This window comes from Rhinoraja longicauda, chromosome 15 (genome assembly GCF_053455715.1).
Source record: "Rhinoraja longicauda isolate Sanriku21f chromosome 15, sRhiLon1.1, whole genome shotgun sequence".
Classification (NCBI taxonomy): Eukaryota; Metazoa; Chordata; class Chondrichthyes; order Rajiformes; family Arhynchobatidae; genus Rhinoraja; species Rhinoraja longicauda.
The window spans coordinates 27,090,737-27,096,736 of NC_135967.1; positions in this window are offsets into that span (position 1 = coordinate 27,090,737).

Below are 6,000 nucleotides of genomic sequence, written 5' to 3' on the forward strand. Positions count from 1 at the left end.
AGAGGAAGTGCATTGAAAAATGCTTTAAGGAAAATAAACAAAGGTTTATCTTTAACATTTGCATTACATAACCTTGAGTTTCTAAATATGGGACCACAAACATGTACAAACATGACCTTTGCTGACAAACATTCACTACTTCCTTGTGAATAAGGTACTTTTAAACTTGCTCCCATTGCTGCATTTAAAAAAAATAATGACTTTGTAATCACATCCTTAAAAGAAGTGGCAGCAATGGCTTTGCATTTTCAGTTAAGTAAGATAATTATAAGCTTCAGGTAGGAATAATAGTTCCACGTCTATAACCTCCCATTATTAAATTGCTGCGTAGTCAATGACTGAATTGTTTGAAAAGCTTTTAAAATGATAAAGTCTGAGTATTCCTGCAATTAGTATCCCCACCACAATGCTAATCCCACAGCAGTTCACTAAAACTGAGCATTACTAGTGATGTATTAAACAATAAAGCTCCATAACGCAGTCTGACACACCCTCATAAAATGATCATGATAGACGCAGAGCTAATTGCAACCAATTCAAATGCTTTATTGTCAGTTGTAGCTTGCAGTTTCGAAGGAAAGAGTCAACTGTTCCCATGCAATTAAATCCTGGACTCGGGCTGATCTGATGCAAGTCCTGTCTGCACTGCACCCTGATGCCATTGCATCTGATGCATGTCTCAACTGGAATTCAATGGCGGAGTCATTTTTCGCTGGAGGTTACTGTAGGATCAAAGACCCTATTCACTTCAGTGGGATTCTCAGCCTGGAGATTAGAAAGACAAAGGTATGTTTTGTACAATGCCCTCCATAATGTTTGGGACAAAGACCCATCATTTATTTATTTGCCTGTGTACTCCACAATTTGAGACTTGTAATAGAAAAAAAATCACATGTGGTTAAAGTGCACATTGTCAGATTTTAATAAAGGCCATTTTTATACATTTTGGTTTCACCATGTAGAAATTACAGCAGTGTTTATACACAGTCCCCCAATTTTTGGGCACCATGATGTTTGGGACGCAGCAATGTCATGTAAATGAAAGTAGTCATGTTTAGTATTTTGTTGCATGTCCTTTGCATACAATGACTGCTTGAAGTCTGCGATTCATGACAAATCAAAATAGGACGTACAGGGTAAATGGTAGGGAATTGAGGAATGCAGTGGAACAGAGGGATCTGGGAATAACTGTGCATTGTTCCCTGAAGGTGGAATCTCATGTGGATAGGGTGGTGAAGAAGGCGTTTGGTATGCTTGCCTTTATAAATCAGAGCATCGAGTATAGAAGTTGGGATGTAATGTTGAAATTGTACAGGGCATTGGTGAGGCCGAATCTGGAGTATGGTGTGCAGTTCTGGTCGCCAAATTATAGGAAGGATGTCGACAAAATGGAGAGGGTACAGAGGAGATTTACTAGAATGTTGCCTGGGTTTCAGCACTTAGGCTACAGAGAGAGGTTGAACAGGTTGGGTCTTTATTCTTTGGAGCGTAGAAGGTTGAGGGGGGACTTGATAGAGGTTTTTAAAATGTTGAGAGGGACGGACAGAGTTGACGTGGGTAGGCTTTTCCCTTTGAGAGTGGGGAAGATTCCAACAAGGGGACATAGCTTCAGAATTGAGGGACAAAGGTTTAGGGGTAACATGAGGGGGAACTTCTTTACTCAGAGGGTTGTGGCTGTATGGAATGGGCTTCCGGTGGAAGTGGTGGAGGCTGGCTCGATTTTATTATTTAAGAGTAAATTGGATAGGTATATGGATAGGAGGGGATTGGAGGGTTATGGTCTGAGTGCAGGTAGATGAGACTAGGTCAGGGAGAATGGTCGGCGTGGACTGGTAGGGCCGGACAGGCCTGTTTCCATGCTGTAGTTGTTATATGTTTGTTATATGTTATTACCAGTTGCTGGGTGTCTTCTCTGGTGATGCTCTGCCAGGCCTGTATTGCAGCCATCTTTAGCTTATGCTTGTTTTGGGGGCTAGTCCCCTTCAGTTTTCTATTCAGCATACTGTATAAAAGGCATGCTCAATTGGGTTCAGATAGGGTGATTGACTTGGCCACTCAAGATTTAACCATTTTTTAACTTTGAAAAACTCCTTTGTTGCTTTAGCAGTATGTTTGGGATCATTGTCTTGCTGAAAAATGAACCGTCGGCCAATGAGTTTTGAGCCATTTGTTTGAACTTGAGCAGATAGGATGTGTCTATACACTTCAGAATTCATTATGCTACTACCATCAGCAGTTGTATCATCAATGAAGATAAGTGAGCTACTACCTTCAGCAGCCATACATGCCCAGGCCATAACGCCTCTACCACCGTGTTTCACAGATGAGGTGGTATGCTTTCGATCTTGAGCACTTCCTTCTCTCCTCCATACTTTGCTCTTGCCATCACTCTGATATAAGTTAAGGGCCTGTTCCAGTTACACGATTTTTAAGGCGACTGCCGGCGACTGTCAAAGTCGTAGCAGATCGCCACATTTTTTTTTTACCCTACGACAATGACCACGACAATGCCGAGTCAGATCGATACAAGTTACTTTTTTGGGGAAACTAGCACCTGGCTAAGAGATTACACCGTCTTCGGAAACATCGCGAAATTCCCATGCTTACCTGACCGTCAAACTGTCGCCTCCAATCTACCTGTCAAATGCCCTGACGGTAAATAAATTGGTTAAACAAAATTATCTTCTGGTATCTTCAAATGCCTTTCTTAATTTAATATTACGTGCTTCTAAATGCATCTGCGACAACCTAGCAAACCTGGGGACAGCATGCGACAACGCCTGCAATAAGCTACGATACCTGGAGAAATTTCTAGCAGGTAAATTTTTCTGCGACGCGCCGAGATCCGCTACGATTCATTGAAGACTCCTCACGATCATGCCCGCCCGCGACACCCCCGTGAACGTTCGGCGACAGCCTAGTCGCCGGCAGTCGCCTTAAAATCGCCTGTCTTTCTTCTTAATGATGTTCCAAACAGTTGATTTTGGTAAGCCTAAGGTTTGGCTAATGTCTCTAACATTTGTATTCTTGTTTCTCAGTCTCATAATGGCTTCTTTGACTTGCATTGGCACAACTTTGGTCCTCATGTTGATAAACAGCAAGAAAAGTTTCCAAAGGTGATGGAAAGACTGAAGGAGTGGAAAGATGGTGCTGAGAGCTCTCTTATACCTGCATTAAGGAGGCAATTAAACACACCTGAGCAATTACAAATACCTGTGAAGCCATATGTCCCAAACATTATGGTGCCCTGAAATGGGGGGACTATGTATAAACACAGCTGTAATCTCTACATGGTGAAACAAAAATTTATATAAATGACCCCTAATAAAATCTGACAATGTGCATTTTAACTACATGTGATTTTTTTCTATAACAAATCTCAAATTGTGGAGTACATAGGCAAATAATGTCCCAAACATTATGGAGGGCACTGTATTCCCTATTTAACAATGATTTAAATTATTTAAAATATTTTAATTGATTTTAAAATATATTTCCTGTGAATAGAGCTGTTAAGAAACTGTTAAAATAGCCACACGGGTTTGGACAGGGTTAAAGCTTCCACCCGCTCATACCTCTTGTCATAGGGCTTCTGAGGGCAGGGCTTCACCATTAAGTTGGAGGCACAAGGAACTGCAAATATGGGAATTTTGCATAGGACATAAAGCTCTGGAGTAATTCAAATGGTCAGGACATGGATAGGTGACTTTTCGGCTCAGGGACCCTTCAGATTGATTGTGGTAGGGTGGAGAAAGCTGGACAAAGCCTGGCAAGTAGGAGGTGAGAGGAATTTTTGACTGGTGGGTGGATAGGTGGACAAAAACTAGGGATCTAAAAGAAACAAAAGGGTGACAAAAAGACACAGCAGGAGCCAAAAATGAGATGAGGAAATAAAAGGCTGTTCGATAAGGAGAGGAGTGATTGTAAAACCAAGGGGAGGGATATGGGTGGAAGGGGGCTGGAGGGGATTGAAGGGGGGCAAAATAGTGCAGAGATGGGTGCGCACCAGGGTGGGGCAGAAAGCCATGACAAATAATTGTGAAGACAGAGGAAGGACAAAGGTATGTTTTGTACAATGCCCTCCATAATGTTTGGGACAAAGACCCATCATTTATTTATTTGCCTGTGTACTCCACAATTTGAGACTTGTAATAGAAAAAAAATCACATGCTGGAGTAACTCAGCGGGATAGGCAGCATCTCTGGACAGAAGGAATGGGTGACCTTTAGGGGTGAGACTCTTCTTCAGACTCTGGCCACAGAGAAACCTGACCACATAAATTCAATGGGCTCTATGCTATGTATTAACACTTTGCCAATGTGAGCTGTCAGGTGCTTTAGTTTAGTTTAATTTAGTTTAGAGATGCAGTGCGGATCAGACCCCTTGATCCACTGAGTCCGCACCGACCAGTGATCCCCGCACATTAACACTATCCTACACACACTAGGGACAATTTACACTTGTACCAAGCCAATTAACCTACAAACCTGTACGTCTTTGGCATGTGGGAGGAAACCGAAGATCTTGGAGAAAACCTATGCGGTCACGGGGAGAACGTACAAACTCCGTACAGACGGCACCCGTGGTCAGGATCAAACCCGGGTCTACTGGCGCTGTAAGGCAGCAACTCTACTGCTGCGCCATCATGCCACCCTTTCTGTAGGATGTACATGGTTCTGAGTAATGTTAATGTTATCAAGCTGGCTGAGCAATCAATCAACTTGATGAATTCTTATAGACATCAAGTCAGCAAGATCTCCAGTTTCCACAATAAAGCAAAGATTTGAAGTGGCATATGGAGCAACAACTCAAATGTGAAAACAAACTTTAAAAAAGAGGCACAAAGGGCTGTCGTAACTCAGCTTCTCTGGAGAGTATGGAAAGGTGGCGTTTCGGGTCAGGACCCATCCGCAGTTCCTTGTTTCTAAACTTTAAAAACAAGCTTGAATATGTAGTCTAAGGAAATTAAACTGCACACATCTGAAATTAGTAGTCAGAACCACGTTATTTGGAAAATAACAGTGAGTTAGCATGCTTTCAAAACTCCCGCTTTACTTCATTCAACAACATGCAAGATTTGCAGTTGGTTTTCACAATGCATATGGCGAGTCGTAGGCGATGTGCGTTGAGGTAGACGTTTATTGTAATATTAACAACCGTGGCAACCAACGCACCAAACGACAGACAACCATAAATCTTACTGTCTCTCTCGGAGTTCTAAACCAGACTGCTCGGTACCTTTACCTGCGCACCTCCTCACCTCTTCTACCAATCAGAGGGTTCGATGGTCTGGACCAATCCCTGTGCCCCTACATGACCCCCCCCCAGAACCCTCGGCGCGGTACCGGGCAGGTGCCCGGACCACCCGACCGGAGCGGGTGCGGAGAGGAGAGGGAGGCCCCACCGGGGGTGGGGACGGGGAAGCCGGCACCGCGGGAGGAGGGGGAACTGACGGAGCCGGAGGAGGCAGTGGCAAGGCGACCGGGGGAAGAGGAGTCCCGAACGGGGGCAGCGAGGGGAAAAACTGCTGTACGGGAGCCGCGGCCGGAGGTCGGCCCCGGCGAGGAGGTTGAGCCGGTGTGACGGGCTGGTCTGGGTCCAAATAGGCAGGCTTGAGGCGGGACACCGAGACGACCTCTTGTCGTGTACCCACTTCTAACGTGAAAGTGACTGTGCCTCTCTTCACTACCCTGAACGGACCCTGGTAAACTGGCCGGAACGGGGGACGGTGGGCATCGATGCGCCGGAACACAAACTCGCAGTCGCCCAAGGCCGGCGGGACATGTGAAGGGGGATCCCCGTGACGAGAAGCAGGGACCGGGGCCAGGGACCCCACCCGCGCTCGGAGTGAAGCTAAGAGTGCTGGCATGGAGGGAGGGGGGGTAGAACATTGAGGGAGAACGTCGCCTGGTACTCGCAGGGGTGAGCCATAGACCAGGTCTGCCGAGGAAGCTCCGAGATCGTGCTTCGGAGCCGTGCGGATACCCAGGAGAACCCATG